Source organism: Talpa occidentalis, unplaced genomic scaffold, assembly GCF_014898055.3.
Source record: "Talpa occidentalis isolate TD23 unplaced genomic scaffold, MPIMG_talOcc4v2.1 talOcc4.8, whole genome shotgun sequence".
Lineage (NCBI taxonomy): Eukaryota > Metazoa > Chordata > Mammalia > Eulipotyphla > Talpidae > Talpa > Talpa occidentalis.
Genome location: NW_023605194.1, coordinates 60,503,668 through 60,521,325, shown reverse-complemented (window position 1 = coordinate 60,521,325; position 17,658 = coordinate 60,503,668). Strand labels below are relative to the sequence as shown.

The 17,658-nt window shown below is 37.3% G+C and overlaps 1 protein-coding gene across 9 annotated transcripts in view; it reads left to right on the top strand.

The window, feature by feature from the left end:
* The window catches only part of SGMS1 (sphingomyelin synthase 1), a 297,172-nt gene that overhangs the window by 151,280 nt on the left and 128,234 nt on the right, over nt 1-17,658 (top strand). For 7 of the 9 annotated variants that reach the window (XM_054690073.1, XM_054690074.1, XM_054690078.1 and 4 more), the window contains one exon: nt 1,645-1,787. The exons of the other annotated variants lie outside the window; for them this stretch is intronic. The gene's annotated coding sequence lies outside the window, so the exon portion shown is untranslated. The remainder of the gene's footprint in view (nt 1-1,644; nt 1,788-17,658) is intronic. 9 annotated transcript variants of the gene reach the window in all.

Below are 17,658 nucleotides of genomic sequence, written 5' to 3'. Positions count from 1 at the left end.
CCTAGATAATCCAGGATAATCTTTTTTTAAAATTTTTATAAAATGTACAATATAGGATTATTTGATTTTTGCTGTTGAGTTATAGGAATTCTCTCTATTTTCTGGATATTAAATTCTCATTATATAGTTTACACATATTTTCTCCCATTATGTAGTTGGCCTTTTCATTCTGTTTCCTGTGCTGTGTGAAAGTTTTTTAAGTTGATCTAGTCCCACTTGTCTATCTTTGCTTTTGTTACATGAGCGTTGGGCATTATATTCAAGAAATCATTGCCGAGTTCAGTGTCATGAAATTTTCTGTTAAGAGTTTTATAGTTTCAGGTTATATGTTCAGGTCTTTAATTAATTTTGAGTTAATTTTTGTATATGGTGTAAAGGGTCTAAAACTGCTTTTCCTGGAGACTTTCCAGCCAGTCCTCCTCTTTTCAACTTCTTTTACTTTCCTTCCTAGGAACCAGTAGTTCCATTTCCTAGGCCATCCTGCAGCACCCAGCTGACTCTCTTCTCTGGCAGTGTGGCTCTACCCTGTTCTTTTCTGCTCTGCTCAGCAGTCTTCTCTGCTAACAACTTGTGAAATGCTGTTGATGTTTGTTCAGCTATAATACACTTTTTGTGTGTCTTGTCATGTAGATTGTGTCTTTCTCTCTCTTTTAAAGTATAATTTTAATGGGAATTTACAGGGGAAAAAAAGACAAATAAAAGTAATTAAAAAAAAAAAAAGGTTTCTTTTGTTCCTAAATTGTTAGTTGGCTCAAGATATTAGCTATCCAGGGTGGTACATGAAGCCCTCAGGATTTTTATCCTGGGGTCCAAGGATGGGCTTCAGAGAAGTCATGATCCTCTTTAAATTTGAATGGTAATAGAATAGGATTAGCTTTCATCAGTTATGCAATGATGTGGAGCTTATGTAATCCTAAAAAGGGTTGAGAACCCATTTCTAACAGATAATTTTAGCAGAAAAAATTAGAATGTTACTGATTAAAGTAACATGATCAAATTAAAGTGCCATCTTGCTAGCTACCTTTAGATTCCACATTCCTTCACATGTAGTGCAAATAACTATAAATGATGGATACCTACACTCTTTTTGTGCTTTTTTCAGGTGCAAAACAGTATCCCTAGCTTCCTGTTTATGTACATACCCATTTACACATATGTAACTTCAAAGGGTGTTATTTATGAGGGTAATGTTTTGACTTCAGAGAAGTGACAACCTATTTCTCTACCAATCTGTACAGAAGGGAATTTTAATGTTATCTTTTGTTTTCATATTAGCGCTACTATGCTTTATTTGTGAATATCAATTTTTGACAATGAAAGAAACGCCTCTATGTGATAGAGAGTTGCAGACTTTAATTTTCAGTTGAGAAAAGAAGGGATCAGTTTTATGTTACGTTTTGTTATGTTTTGTGTTTTAACACACCCACAAATAAAGCTGAAAAGAGAGGAGAAAGGAAGGGAAGGTGAAAGGAAGGAAAGGTAAGGCAGGAGGGTGGGGTAGGTCAATTGTGAATTTCTTGTTTTAAAACTTTAATACTTTTATTTATAGTGAGGCAGTCTAGATTTATAAGGTGTCTTTCAGCTTCAGGGTTTTATGATTCCATTTTCAAAGAGGTTAAACTTAAATTACCCCTCTTATTCTAGGTATACCATTGAATTCTTTGGAATGCACAAGTGTGTCTGGTTGGAAAACTTATGAAATAGAAGACAAGACCTGCCTCAGGAAACGTACATGAGAATAATTTTAAAGGAACCTATCCATAAATGCGAAACAGTAGCTGTTGGAGGTATGTAATACCTTTAGCTTGGATTGAGCTTGGTGTGAGCCATTCTGCTGCATTAAGGCAACTTGAGCCATTCCTTGGGGAAGGAGGCCATTCTTAGAGCAGAACCTCACCCTTGGTCTCAAATTCACTAGTGATTTTTATTTTCTAAACTTGATTGTGCAGTACATATATATCGTTTTTAACTCTTTCTTGAACAACTCTGACTCAGCCCCTCTAGAGTCCTTTCGGAAAGACAATAAAGAAATAAAGACAACAGACACAGCGCGAAAGTGATAACAAACATCTAGCCAGAAATGTCATTGCTACCTTTTCTGGGAATTAGGGCAGTCAGTAGCAAAACTCAGTGAACGTGGGCCTCCCTGGTGGCACAAGGGGTTAAGACACAACCTAAGAAGCTATCCGCAACCACTGCAGCATGATTCTATCCCTGACCAGGGAGTTACCCACATGGCACAGCAGACCTCTCCTGTCTCTCCCGCTGCTCCCCTCAGCAGTGTATTTCAGTCAGTCCACCTGTTCTGCTCCCCACTCTGTCTCTGGTGAAACCTCTCACCCCCCGCACCTCTGACCTGTACCCCAGTTCCTGTATGCTTAAATAAATAAATCTTTAAAAAAAAAACCAAACTCAGTGAATGTGCATCCTTCAAATCAGCTCTTACTGATTTTATGCTGACCTTGAATGACATCACAGCCATGGACTGGGTAGTGGCTACATCAGAGTGACTGTTTCCCTGTTAGTCATTAACTTTGACCTGCTTGTTTCCTGACACCAGCATACCTGCTGCTTGGATACTTCATTTACTTGCTTATAGCCTTTAATTCTTATCTGCTCGACAGTGTTTATTGTCAAGATCAAGATCACCTGTATTTTATATCCTTCGACCTTCAATAGATGTTTGGCTTTTGATATGGCATTGCTTTTTTATGTTATATAATCCTTTATATGGTTGCTTGATCCTTTAGAGTTTTTCTCCAACCTACCAATACATAACACTATAAATATGCCTTGTGCGAAGTATTTTGTGTCTTTGGTAATCATACCACTATGACAACATTAAACAAGTCTCATTTTCTAGATGAGGATACTGAGATTCCAAGTTGTTAAATAGCTGTCCTACTGTTTCCTTGAAAGTAAGTGACAGAACTGGAACTCAGCACTGGGTATGTCTGTCTGTCTACTGCATGCAGTGGAGATAGTATACAGGGCTATCTCCGTTTTTGAAGCAGGGTTTGCAAAATATCCTGATACTTGCGGAATTTTAATTTTCTGCTATACTGTTTTTACTATTACTTGCTACTTTCCCCCATTTCTTGGCATCGTATTTGGCTTATATGTATAATATTTAATTGGCATATGCAAAGTAAGCATTTTCCACATTTCAAAATTTTACTGAGAGGGTTATTGATATGAGACATTCAAATATGCCACTTTTCTAACACATATACTTTCTAACACAAATACTTCTAACTGAAGTATTTATTGATACATTCTTAGATGATTATGAGACCAACATAAGAGGTAGGAGTGGACTTTCATATTTCTAAAAAATTCTATGTCTGTGACATTGGTTGTATCATTATCTATATCTCTTTACTATAGAGCTATTGAAAATTATATAACAAATCAGGGCCTCCACGGTGGCGCAGCGGTTGAGTGCTGGGTTGCGAAGGTGCTCGCAGCCTCTGCGGCACCGATTTGATCCCCGGCTGCTACCCGGCCACTGGAGGAGGGTCCCACATGGCACGCAGACCTCTCCTGCCGCCCGCTGCTCCCCTCAGCAGTGTACTTCAGTCCTTCTGCCTGCTCTGCTCCCCGCTCTGGCTCTGGTGAATTCTCTCACCCTCCCGCACTTCTGACTGTACCCAGTGCTTGTATAAATAAATAAATAAATAAATAAACAAACAAATAAATAAATCTTTAAAAAAAAAAAAATTATATAACAAATCACACGGAACTCTCAAAAATGCTCCAGAGCACAAATTCTTTGAAATGTTGAACATCTATTTAAGTCTGTAGCATTAGTTCAGTGATCTTTCTCAGTGTGTACAGCTGGGAGATTGCCCTGAGGATATGAATTTTAAGTTTAAGTGAATTTAAGAATAAATGGTCTTCACTTTTTTTTTTTTTTTTTTTGCAGTATAGTGGGCTAGATGATTTGAGAATCTGTATATCTAGGCTTCTAAATTTTATTATATCAGTAGATGTTTACATTCATATATATTTTAAACTTCACTAAAATCCTGGAAGGTAGGTCTAGTCAGCATTATTTGAAAGATGAATAAATAGAGGCTTGTGACTTTGTGATCTTGCCTGGGCTCATGCAGTTAGGAATGGTGGAGCCAGAGCTTGAACGGAGATTTGCTTGATTTCACGGGCTGTGCTTTTAACAATTATGCTGCCTCACTGATGACACACGGCAGTAACATTTAGAATGCAAACTTGTGCAAGGATTTTTTTATGCTTTGCATTAATGCAGAGATAATCTTAAAACAAACAGTTAAATAGCCAGACTCTCACAGAATTGAAGGCGTCTAGATAGATCTGATATAGTCATTGATAAGGTTGTTTCCAAATAGTGACAGTTCTGGTTTATGATGGACTGAGTCATTCTTGAGAACTTGGACTTATGTCTGTTCTGACCCCATGCCGCTTCCCACACTGTGCTGCCAACAGTAATTAGTCTCTACTCACCTTAGCAGACTGTGAGCAGTTCTTCCTTCCAAAGCAGATGGAATAAACTTCCGCCACACAGGGAAGGAGAGCTCTGCCTTTTATCTGTGAATCTCAAAATCAATGAGATACACAAAACAAAATTTCAGGAATGCTGTGTCAGTTTTACTGTATATATAATTTCTTTTTGCTTGTAATTTTTTTTCTGATTTTAAATAGAAAATTGACTAAGTATTGCAAAACTCAGACAACAAAATGCAAACCACCATTCAAACATAGTCATTGATCATAAAATTTTGATATGAGTCTTCCAGTTTTTATTCCTATGAATATATATATATATATACCTCTTAAAAAGAACAAAATTAGATTTAGTTTTCTGGATCCTGTTTTACTTAATATAATTTCAGCATTTTCTCTGTATTTTTAAGTATTCTTTTACAACATGCTAAAAAGTGACTATCGAGTATTTCAGTGAATAATAGCATAATACTCGATCTGATTATTAGGTTGACCTATTCCTCATTCAGTTCAGTTAGTGCCTCTTCAGATTAGGCCACAGAGGTAGAACAGAAGTATTAAACAAGAACTCCATCATTGCCACCAATGTTCATATATCTTGTGAAATAACTAATAGTGGTTAAGATTATGATGAGAAAACCCAAATTGCTTCTTCTGTTCATTATACAGTGAGTCTGACTTTAAAATTTCTTGGCATGAATGCTGTCCATGAAGGGAGCGCTGAAAATTCTCTTTTGGCTTGGAGATTTTCTTTCTTCAAGGTGACCCATCTGTGACAAGTAGCTTCAACTTTTCCATAGTTAGATGGAATGTCTCAAATCCTGATTTGCAAGTCCTGGCCCTACTACTTGCTTAATGTAGTTAATGCTTAGTGTACTTGCTTATCAAGCATTTTTCTCCCTCCTCTTTTGGCTAAATATTTCTTTTTTTTTTTTAATATGAGATTTTTTTTTTAAAGATTTATTTTTATGTAAGAGCTGGGGTACAGGCCAGAGGCGTGGGAGGGTGAGAGGATTCACCAGAGACAGAGTGAGGAGCAGAATAGGTAGACTGACTGAAATACACTGCTGAGGGTGCAGTGGGCAAGACAGGAGAGGTCTGCTGCGCCACGTGGGTTGCTCTGCGGCTGCGGGGATCGAGCCGGCACTGCCGAGGCTGCGGACAGCTTCACAGCACTGTGCTCAACCCGCTGCGCCACCGGGGAGGCCCGGCTAATTATTTCACACAGCATAAAGCCTGGGTTAGGTAGTTTCACTAACTGGAGAAAATCCCAGGCTTTAAGAGTCCTGCTGCTTTTGAATTCTCTTGGAGAATCATTCACAGTGCAGTACTGCTGTGGTCTTTCCTGAACTGAAGAATCTATGTTCCTATGGATTAGAGTTCTCACACTGAGAAAGAGGATTACAGTGGAGACAGGTGAACATTTAATAGAAGCACTCTACGTAAAACAGGCTAGCATGAAGCCAAAGCTGTAATGTATTATTCCTTATCCTTTTTTTTAAGATTTATTTATTTATGCATACAAGAACTGGGGTGTAGGCCAGAGGTGTGGGGGTCAGGGTTGAGAGGATTCACCAGAGACAGAGTGGAGAACAGAACAGGCAGATCTTTTAAAATACACTGCTGAGGGGGAGTGGCAAGACAGGAGAGGTCTGCTGTGCCATGAGGGTTAGCTCCCTGGCTGGCCAGGGACCGAACTCCTTATGCAGTGGCTGGTGATAACTTGATAGCGCTGTGTCTTTAACCCCTGTGCCACCAGGGAGGCCCCTCCATATTCTTTTCTTCTAGACATCGTCATTATCATTAGCCTCACCACGCCATTGCTTTTCAGACATGGGTCCTTATTGCTTTGCTCCAAAGTCCCTGAGACCTTATTTAAGTATGACCTCATTATCCCACCAAGCAACAGCTGTGCTTATATGTTTTATATATTGAACTTCCACAAAGTTTTAAGAAAGGATTCTGCTGTTGCGAAGTAAAGACTGAGAATCACTGTGGCATATAGACCTGTGGGAAGAATAAATAGACAAGGAAATAGATGTTCATACAGAAAGTGTTCCATTATGCCTGTGATTCATTCTGCTTTAGGGACATAGTCCTTCTTGGGTGTGGTACCTATATCCCTCACATTGGAATGACCATAGAAGGTGACCATAGAAGGTGATAGAAGGTGATAGAGGTACCACAGAAGTTTAAGGTGGAGAGATGGAGTGCGTTATAAAACAGGGGTGGCGAAAAGGAACCTTTTAGTGATGAGGTCAGCAAATGGTGCTAAGTATAACATGTTAAAGACCTTAAGAGACCGGTTTCTGTGTTCTCGCTGATATGCATAGTAGGAGAACGTCCTTGTCATCAGAATGATATGGTCTGTGAAACTGAGTCTGACAGTCTGTGAAATCTCCATTATCTGCTTCTGGATTCTTTAAAAACATTGTGGGTTGGCTCTCAAATTGAAGATTGATATTGATGTATTATAGAACTGACCACTCTGAATCAGGAAGTATAGGTGTGTTTCTGCCACAGCTAGGTTAACTAAGATGTCTGTAACCAGGGAATCCTAAGGAATTTACAATGGCTGATACATTAGTTGGAATTTCTGATCCTTAGTCAACAGTTAAAAATACTGATTATTTACAGGACACTATAGGAGTGTCTATCCTTTTCATGAACACATACTGAGTTACTCAAAGAATGAGATTAGTCTTAAGTTGAAAACTGGAGAGAAGGCTCCTGCTGTCTCTCTCAGGAGAGCAGTAACTTATGCCCAATTTGTAAATGTAACAAGACATACTGGAGTCAAGTAGTATCTGAGCTGTCTTTTTTTCTCACTGCCTTAGCTTGTATTTGCCAAATACTCTCCAGGCACTGTACAACCCACAAGATATTAATGAATGGTTCCCCTGAAGTTGTGCAGTGCTGCAGCAGTGGGAATATTCATTCATCCACTCATCTGTCATATAACTGCTGAGTGTCATACACTATTGTAGATACTAGACTATAACAATGAGCAATGAAATTTCATGGAATTTCCAGTACAGTGGGAGTGGGGGAGGGTGGTTTAGGGAGACAAGTGATACAGAGAAGTGATACAAACATTTTTGTGCTATGTAAACAATGAAATAGAATGACAGTGTTGGAGGAAGGGGATTGTTCTAGATTGTACATAAAATATGCAACCTATTTCTTACAGGTTATTTACTTCTTTTACTACTTATATTTTTGTATTCATCCATCTAAATAATTCTGAGAAGGATTGTGATTCCTCTGCCAAAATTGTATTTCCTGTAGGAACTGAGGAATTAAGATGTTTACCAAGCTTTCCCCAGTGGTGAAACAGATAACTTTTAAAAAATGTAATTATGAAAGTAGAATTTAAAAATAATTGATTGCTGGTCCATAGCATATAAAAAGGAATTAATTTTCCCTGTTCCAGGGAAAATATGATATACTGCATCTATGGGTGGAAGATAGAGAAATTAGAGTCTCTCCTTAGGTGTTTTATACTCACTGTTGCTCATGTTAAATGGGTTTTGAAATCTCACTACTTTGTTTCCTTTACCATGTCCCTCTTTTCATGTGTCTGTTTTCGTCTCTTCACTTGTCTGTCACCACTCTTACTGCTTTGGGCCGTCTATTTTAATAGCTCTGGTATCTCTTCCTCTAGTCAAACTGGTAGGTTAATATTTCTGATGCCCCATTCATGAGTTTGTTTCCTTCTGAAGGAGCCACTGGGAGGGACTGTGCCTAATTTCAGAGTAAAGACCAGACACTCTAATCTGGCCTTTAGGACTCCTTGTGATCTGGTCCCAGTCCTTTTTTCCAGGCTTCTCCCCTCACATCTTGCAGACCTTTGGCTCTCCCTGCACAAGTCTTACTCCCTCTTCTGCTTTCACTCGATACACTCTCTGGAAAACTCATCCTTTTCCTCTTTTGCCTATTTCTATCATTTTTGATAACCAGGTTCACTTCAAACAGATCATCTCACTAACCTAAAGGAATCACATGCTCAGTTGTGAACTTTAATTTTCTTTTTTTGGTGGATCCCAAGTAGGTGAATCTCGCAGAGGTTGCCTGCTGTCAGGGTTACTGATCTAATGCCCAGAACCCTTCCTGCCCATGCCCGTCTGCATTGATACATTACAGCACAGTTTTCTGGAAACAGCAATATATTTGGTATAACTTAAACTAATGATTTTTTTTTAGCATGTATTATGGTGCTAGGCAAATGTTAAATGGAGTAAATTTTGACTTACATTGGTGTAGAGTTCAAGTTATGATGATCAGAAAAGGGATAATGATTGCCTAGTACAGTCATGTATTTTGAGATTCTGAAAACTAGCATTGTGTTTTAAATATCTGCCATGTGAGGAACCAGAGATATAACATGGTTTGTATGCCAGCTGGATTAATAGAATGATTGTCAGCTGCACCCTTACATAAGACCATATTATGATTTGAGATTTTAAAATTAATATTTGAAGGGCTTGGGGAAGTTTATTATGACTTTTTAAAGTAGCTATGTTTGGAAGTTTTAATTTTGTAAAATATAACATCATAGGAGAGATCTTCACATTTAATCATGGAAAAATCCAACTGTTTTTTAAAATATTGTTAAGATTTACCTTTTATGAGTATTGGTGGAAATAGTTTCTCAGGAGGACAATAGTTTTCATCCCACGTTATAAATATTTTCAGGCTTTTAAATTATTTAATTCAAAGCATCCACTATTATTTTTGCTCGAATTTTTAAAACACAAACTTTTCCCAGTTTCCCTTTCATCATTGTATTTTTCATAGCATCAGTGCATTTCTGAAAATGTGGATATTTTTAATAAATTGAAATAAATATAGATTAGTAAGGAAAAGTCTCTTACTTTAAAGAAATTCTTTAGAAATCTATTAATGAAATAAAGAAAGCTTTCTTGGTATGGGTCAGTCTTTTCTCTTTTTTGCCTAGGGACTTTTAATTGGTACAGTCTTGATAAATTTTTTAGATAACATTCAAAAATGTGTTATTTTTGCTTTGACTATATGTAATATTTTTGTCTGTATTAATTTGGTAACAAACCATAATAGAAACAAAGTTTATATAACTAATAGCTCATTTATGAAATCTTTTGTTTCTAAAATATTTCATGGAGAACTATTAGTTATTAATATATTCACTTACAAACTCCTGTATAGTCAAAAAAGCAATTGTTAAGAAAAGTTTGAAGGCATGACGATTTTGCTGGCACTTTCAGATCCTGTTGTTTTTCTTTTTTATCAAAGTGAGTTAATCAAAATAGATAAAAGTGACTTAATGTTTTTTTAGAGATTGGACCTTATTGGGGTGATCCAATAAATAATACTTGCAATCCAGAATCTGTTTTTAAACCCAACCCTCTCTTAAACTTTGTTTCCTCTAAAGGAATGCATAGATTTCTTAGTCTTACATGTAGAATAATCCAGAATGATCTCTGACTCTCATGGATATACCAGTTACTTCTTCTTTTACTCTTGTGCTTCATATTGCTGTGTAATCTAACTGTCCTCTGTCATCTGTGGCATTAGTCTCATAGTTTAAGAAAATATTCTGTTAACTGTTTTAAGATAGTCTCTTCCCTAAGATAATATCTATTGTTTACTGAGTGCCTTTTATATACTAAGGTCTTACTATTTACTATTTATATGTACTATATTCTTGCTATGTACTATTTACATGATCTCTAATGAAAACCCTGGAACCTTGCAGACATCTTTAAGAGCTTCCTTCACAGACAGATTTTTGGTGCTGTCATTATGTTCTAGTTTCTCCTTAGATACTTTAGATAGCGAGCAAGGAGGAAATAAAGCCCATTGATCCCAAGCCTGCAATTTGGTGCTTATTGCATAGTAGAAGAAAGAGGATAAACCAGATGAAAAAGTCAAATACATGTATGCTAAATGACCTGCTGATACTAGATGGGGATGATACTAGATGGGTGTGTGGATATGAGGGCAGTGTATGCACAGGCTTCTCCTGCTATCCAGGAGTAGAATGTCCCTATTTGGTATGGTTTGGTAAGTTATTTTGGGGGCCCTGGGAATGATCAAAAATTTTCCATCTAAATTAATGGTAATAGTGTCCCCAGAGCCCCAAAATAACCTACCAAATCATACTAAATAGGAATGTTGTACTTTCGGGCAGGGAAAAATGTGTGTTGGGGGGAGAAGTAGGGCAAAAAGAGAGAGAAAATGAGAATGTGTTTGCTGTGATATAAAGTAGGGTGGCCAGAGAAGACCTTAGTAACTAGTAACAACATGAAGGAAAGAAAAGAATGAGCCTCCTATATCTGGGCAGGAGCATCCCAGGCCAGAAATTAGTAAGTCCAGCCAGCCAGATCCTTTATTTCAGGCCCAGGAAGTCAAAGCTCAGCCTGTATAAGGCAACTAGTTTATAAGCACTGGATCGCTGGTTCAAACTCAAATCTAAATCCGCAGTGAAAGCCTGTGCTTTCTCCACTACCCTGGGTAACTGTGAAAGGGAATTTTTGTTCTTAGGAAGTGTTCCAGTTCCTAGCAACACGTGTTATACATCATTAGCACTGAAAATTCAACTTTGCTCTTAAGCAAAAGTGATAGGTAGATGCATCAGTTTTCTTTGCTCAACTAGTGGAACCTCAAAATTCATTACTTCTTCCTCAGGTCTCTTAAGAATGTTTAAGAAATAGCTGAGAGTGCTACCTTTCCTCCTTTTTCTTGGGTGTCTTTAACTTTTTTTTTTTTTTTAAATATCATGCTTTAAAAATACCTTGGTTCATTGTGTGATTTTTTTTTTTTTGTGCGATTGTTTTATTTATGCTATTTCAAAAGAGTATACTTCCGATTATGTAAAAACTAGCAGTAGCGTAGTAGGGAGGCGAGTACGTGACAGTAACAGAAAGGAGACTGTTTTTTTCATATTAAGAGACAATTGCCTGTTTTGTTACTGTGTGTATGGGGCCTGTGAAAAGATAGTTCATGAGTGGACAGTGTCATTTTGAAGTCTGAATGATGCGGCATTAATGGTAGCAAATTTAATTGAAAGTGCCACATGGGCTTTGAACCCAAAGACTTGCTTGTTGGGGAATAACCTGGTCCTGAGCATCTCTTCCCTACTCCTCTCACATTTCCTGCTGGAGGGTTAGCAGGTGATGGTCCTGTCACTCTGCACCAACCTGCTGAATTTTGGGGTATTTGCCATGATTGGAGTCCAAAAGTTACTTTTCTTTCTTGGTCAGAATAAAGAAAAAGTTCTTTATTTTTTTTTAATTTATTTTTATTTATACAAGAACTGGGGTACAGGCCAGCAGCACGGGAGGGTGAGAGAATCCACCAGAGACAGAGCAGGGAGCAGAACTGGCAGATTGACTGAAATACACTGCTGAGCAGTGGGAGAGACAGGAGAGGTCTGCCAACCCATGTGGGTATCTTCTTGGCTGGCGGGGAATCGAACCCGCACAGCAGAGGCTGTGGACAGCTTCACAGCACTGCGCTCAACCTGCTGCGCCCCCGGGGAGGCCCAAGAAAAAGATCTTTAAATTTCTTTTTGACTAAAACATTAAGCAGCGTGCTGTTAATGGCCTTATGACTTAGATGATAACTATTATTAAGCAACCCTGGTACTTGTTCTTGGCATCCTTACCAGAGTGCTTTTGCTATGGGGTTTTCTAGTCAGACTCACTCAATTTCAGTGACTCTAAGCACCTAGTTTTAATATAACTCTTACAGAGTATCTCCCTCTGGGAACTAGTTTGTGAAAATGACTGAAAAGTTAGTATGTGGGCTGAAAGTTTCTAGAGTAGACTAATGTAGGCTAATCATTTTCCTTTGCATGAGCCATTTATTTTTTTAAGAAAATATTTAAGTATATAAAGAGTGTAAGATCATACTGAATTGATGCAGATGACCTTCAAAATACTCTTGTCCCAAAGTGTTTGTACATTTTGAGTGTACTTTAAGTGCTACTATTTGAAATAAATATTTGGCAATCATTTTGTCTCTGGCCTCTTTGCAGTAGTGCTATCCAACAGCAGGTCTCAAATCCTTTTCTTCAGACCCTTTATTTTGATGGTGCTACCTTTTCCACATTTCCACACGAGCTAGCTCACATGTGGCTACCCTGGCCTCTACCTCATCCTTTTCACCTTTAATTCCTGATGCTTCATAGACTGTTGGCTCTGTTTGTCCACTCAAACAGTATGAAGCGAGCACCTGCTACATATTAGGCATTGTTCTAGGTACTGGGATAGAGCTTTCAGCCAGACAAAATCTCTGTTACTGTATTTGGTGGAGGAGAATAAACAAATTCATCAAGTAATGATGAGTTTTAGAAAGAAAAATAAAGTAGGGAAAGGTTATGGACTGATGGTGGGAATGGCATCTTTGAGGTGGTGTTTGAGTGTTGACTGAGGAGAGGATATAAGAGGGAAATATGTTTGGGTAGAAGAAATTGCACTTGAAAAGACCTTAAGATGAGACTGTATGAGCACCAGAAAGGGGTCATCAGGGCTAGAGTGGAGAGAATGAGGGGGGGAGTTGTTAGATATGAATGCAGAGAGGTGGGGGGAGGCATATCACATAGCACCATGGTAGGATATGATGAAGAGTCTAGCTTTTGTTCTGAGTAAGGGGAGAAGATACCTGAGATCTTATGCAAAGAAGTGACATCATTTAATTTGTGTTGTAAGTTCTTCTGGCTGCTATGTGAGGAATGTACTATAGGGGACAGAGTAGGATGGCTGTTGCCAAAGTCTAGGGCCAGATCTGTAAGCTAGGACTAGGGTGGAAAGAGTAGTGCGGGGGTAAGAAGTAGTGGGACTCTGGATGTATTCATAAAGAAAAGCTAATAGAATTTGGGAATGGGTCCCATATGAATTTGAAGGAAAGGCATTTAGGATTTCTCCAAAGTTTTTTTTTTTTTTATTTTTGATCAGAGCTGCTGATAAGTTAGAGCTATCATTCACTGAGATGTGGGGAAAATGCAAGAAGAAAATGCTGGGTTTGTGGGGAGGTTTTTATTAGTTAGATAGCTATATGGGAGTACTGAGAAAGGGACTTGGCTGTTTGAACCTGGAGTTCAAGAGGGTCTAGCCAGAGGTATCTATTTGTGGAGAGTTGTCCTGGAAGAAATGGTATTTACCACCATGGAGTTGGATTTCACCTAAAGTATTTCTCAAAGACTGGTAGAGAACCATGGGGGTCTTCGGACTTTTATTGGGAGTTGGCAGTTAAAACTTTTTATAAGTGGTTCTAAGATGTACAGTACAGTAGTGTTTTCCAGAGTTACCTGTGACATCACAACAGAGTGAATGCAGACACAGGTAATGGGATCTGCAATTTTCCATTAACCCAGGTAGTAAATAGATTTTAAAAATGTGAATGAAGCCACTCTTCTCACTAAATACATTTTTGTTTTGGAAAATGCATTTACATTAAAATATTTATGTTGGGCCTCCCCCGGTGGCGCAGGTGGTTGAGCACTGCGCTGTGAAGCTGTCTGCAACCTCTGCAGTGCCAGTTCAATCCCGGCTGGCCAGCGAGGGTCCCACATGGCGAGCAGACCTCTCCTGTTGCGCCCACTGCTCCCCTCAGCAGTGTATTTCTTCGGTCTGCCTGTTCTGTTCCCCGCTCTATCTCTTGTGAATCCTCTCACCCTCCCACGCATCTGGCCTGTATCCCAATTCTTGTATAAATAAGTATATTAATTAAAAAAGGAAATTAAATTCCTAAAAATAATTAAAAAATAAAATATTTATGTTGACATATAATTATTTGTGTGTGACACACAAATATGTTGATAGTAACTAACTACAGATATAGTACTTATAAGAGCTTAATAATTTTCAAATGTAAATGGACTCTGAGTCCCAAATGTTTGAGAATTGCTGACCTGGAGGACAGAAGATAGTAGTGAAGAGTTCTGAGAATGGAATGAATATGGGATATTTACAAAGGTAAGGTAGCACCCACAAACCAGAGTGAGAAGGAATTGCCCAAAGTGGGGAGGACAGTCAAAAGGGAGTATAAGGTGTTCTAGGGCCACAGGAAGGAAGTATTGCAGAAAAGTGGTCAACAGTGTCACTTGCTACTGCTGGGTCTTATTTTATGAGACTGAGAACTGACCATTGGCTTTCGCATATTGATGGTCATCGTTGACTTTGTAATGGATAGTTTCAGTAGAGCAGAAGGGACAAAAGTCAGTTATGGAGAGGACTGAAAATAAGGGACTTGTATCACAATTAAATTCCTAACAGTGAGAATTGACACAGCCCATCTTTCATTTTGAGGCCTAGCCTGACTGGCCTTCAGATTTCCCTTGCAGTCAACTAGCTGTGAGGTTGGGTTGGAGGATATGTGGACAAGTCTTACAGAATTAGTGCCTGGTTCCTCTTGCTGTCGGTGGGGTTTTTCTTTGAAACATATGCATTGTTTTTCCTTACCCTAAGAAAAATGGATATATGGAGTTAGTTACTAAATAGGTTTTTTCTTTCTTAAAATTACTGCCCTTCAGAATTCAAGAATAACTGAGTTTATTTTATTTACTTTTTACCTTTTATTCACCAATATTAAATGTGGTTTTAGAGGGAAAAGAAGTGATGTATTTTCCCCAAGTGAGGTTTTTACCATTATGTATTAAAGAACATTTCTTTACTCTTTAAGGTAATTGTTTATGTATTTCTCTTGCACCTGCCTGAGAACTGAACAGTTAGTTTTCATTTTCATTTCCCTAGAGACTGTTGTCTTACCTAAACTACAGCAAGAATTTAATACTTTAGAATGAGTAAGATAAGAACCTTTGGATGTATGTTGTTTTATAGTTTATTTTTGAGTTCTTTTCCCTTTGTTTCTTTAAAAGCAACCTTTAAATAATGGATAAATAGAATTAACTAAAACCTAAAGGGCAGATTGCTTTTAATTCCTCTACGTTGGAACAAATGTTCCAATAATATTTTTACAGGAAGTAGATAAAGGTTTCTTTTCCTTTGTTTTGATTGGGTGTATTTCATAAATGGAACAACTGAACTAAACATACTTGCCTTCGGTTTTTGTGGTTTTAAAAGTTGTCTCCCGGGTAATAAGAAGAGAAGTAGTGTTGACCTGTGAGAGACTGTGTCCTCTTCAGAACTAATTCACATGTATTTGTGAACTAATTTTTGATTTGGGTGTAATTTACAATGCACAAGTTTTATTTGAACATTTAGTGAATCAATATCTGAAGATGCAGAATATTTTCAGCATCCACAGAATTATCTTCTTCATAGGCACTCAGTTCGTACCACCCCAGAGAGGGTAAGCAGTCATGTGATTTTTATCAACAGTGTAGTTCTGCCTCTTCTAGAACTCCATGTGCATAGTTTTACAGAATGTATTTGTGCGTCTGTGCTTATTTTGCTTTACTGAATGGTGTTTTGAGATTCATAATTTTGTAAGGTGTATCAATAAGTTGTTTCTTTATGTTGCTGAGTACTAGTCCATTGTGTGATTTTCACCTGCTCACCTATTGATGGACATTTGGGAAGGTCAGTTCTTGGCTATTATGATATAACTACTATGATCTTCATTGTACAAGTCTCTTTCTGGACATGTGTTTTCATTCCATTTGTATTTAAACTTAGATCTGCATCACCGGATCAATGTGTTTAAGAAAATTGTCAAGTCTTTTCTTAAAAAGATGATATAATTAACCATGCCATTCAGCAATGTACAAAATGCTCCAGTATTGCCTAGCCTTTGCATACACTTGGTATTTTCAGCAGTCTAGTGGGTGTAATGGGGTCTCTGTGCTTTCCTGGATGATAATGATGTTGAAACTATCATTCCTGTGTCTTCTTTTATGTAGTATTCAAGTCAAGTCTTGTGTTATTTTAAATATTAGGTTTTGTGACTTTATTCTTGATGTTTTATGCTTTTTCTTGAAGTATAGCAGTGCTTTGTGTATTCTGGCTCCAAGTCCTTTGTCAAATATATGTATTGTGAATATTTTCCAGTTGGCAGTTATCTTTTCATTTTCTTAACAGTGCCTTACAGAAAGCAGTTATCATTTTGATAAAGTCCAATTTATCACTTAAAATCTACCATGCTTTGCCTACTTAATGGTCGCCTAGACATTCTTCTACACATTCCTGCTTTTTATTTGTATCTTGAACTTATACAGTTCTCTCAGAGGCATAGAGATCCAGATTCATTCTTCTTTCATGTGGATACCTGTTTGTTTCTGCCCATTTTGTTGAAATTATGCTTATACTTATTGAATTACTTTGGCATCTTAGTAGAGACAATCAGTTCACTGTGTATGTGTGTTCCCCCATTTCTGGCCTCTGTTCTACTTTGTTGTTGTATTCATCTGTCCTTACATTAATAGTATATTTCATTCAAAGTGATATAGATCTATAGCTTTCTTTTATTGCCTTTATCTGGTTATTGTATTTAAGTCATGTTCGTAGATAGATGCTTTCCTACCTGTGTATTTTATCTGTAGCTTTGCATTTAAAATGCATCTGTTGCAGGTAATAAGATTTAGTTGTTAACTACTTTTCTATATGTTCTGACAATATCTGCCTTTTAATTGGAATGTTTAGTCTACTTGCTGTAATTATTGGTATGGTTTGTTTTAGGTTTTCCATTTTATTGTTTCTTATTTGTTCCATCCTTAGAACTTTTTTTTTTGGTCCTATCTCCTCCCTTCTCTTTATTTAATTGAATACATGTTAGTATTACAGTTTAATTTTGTAGGTTTTAAACTATATTTCTTTATTGTTTTTGTAGTTTCTCTGCATATTACAATGTTTACTCTTAATAAATAGTGCTTTTTTAATTGATACATTAGTACTTTGTGTAAAAACGTTTTATTTATAGCAGTATAGTTTTATTTTCCAATTACCTTTTCACATTCACTGTTCTGTCTTCATATATTTTATATGTGTTACAAACTATACAATACAGTATTAATATATTTAATATAGTATATATTAAGTATATAAAGTAAATGTACACATACATAAACAATAAAGAATATCTTGTAAATATATCTTAAGGAAGTGAAGAGAAATAGTCTTTAGTGTTTCTCTACACGTTTACTATATCCAAGATTCTGCATTCCCACTGGAGATTCAGATTTACGTATGGTGTCATTTCTGATTGCCTCAGTTTTCATTTATATAAGAATTCTTTGTTCCT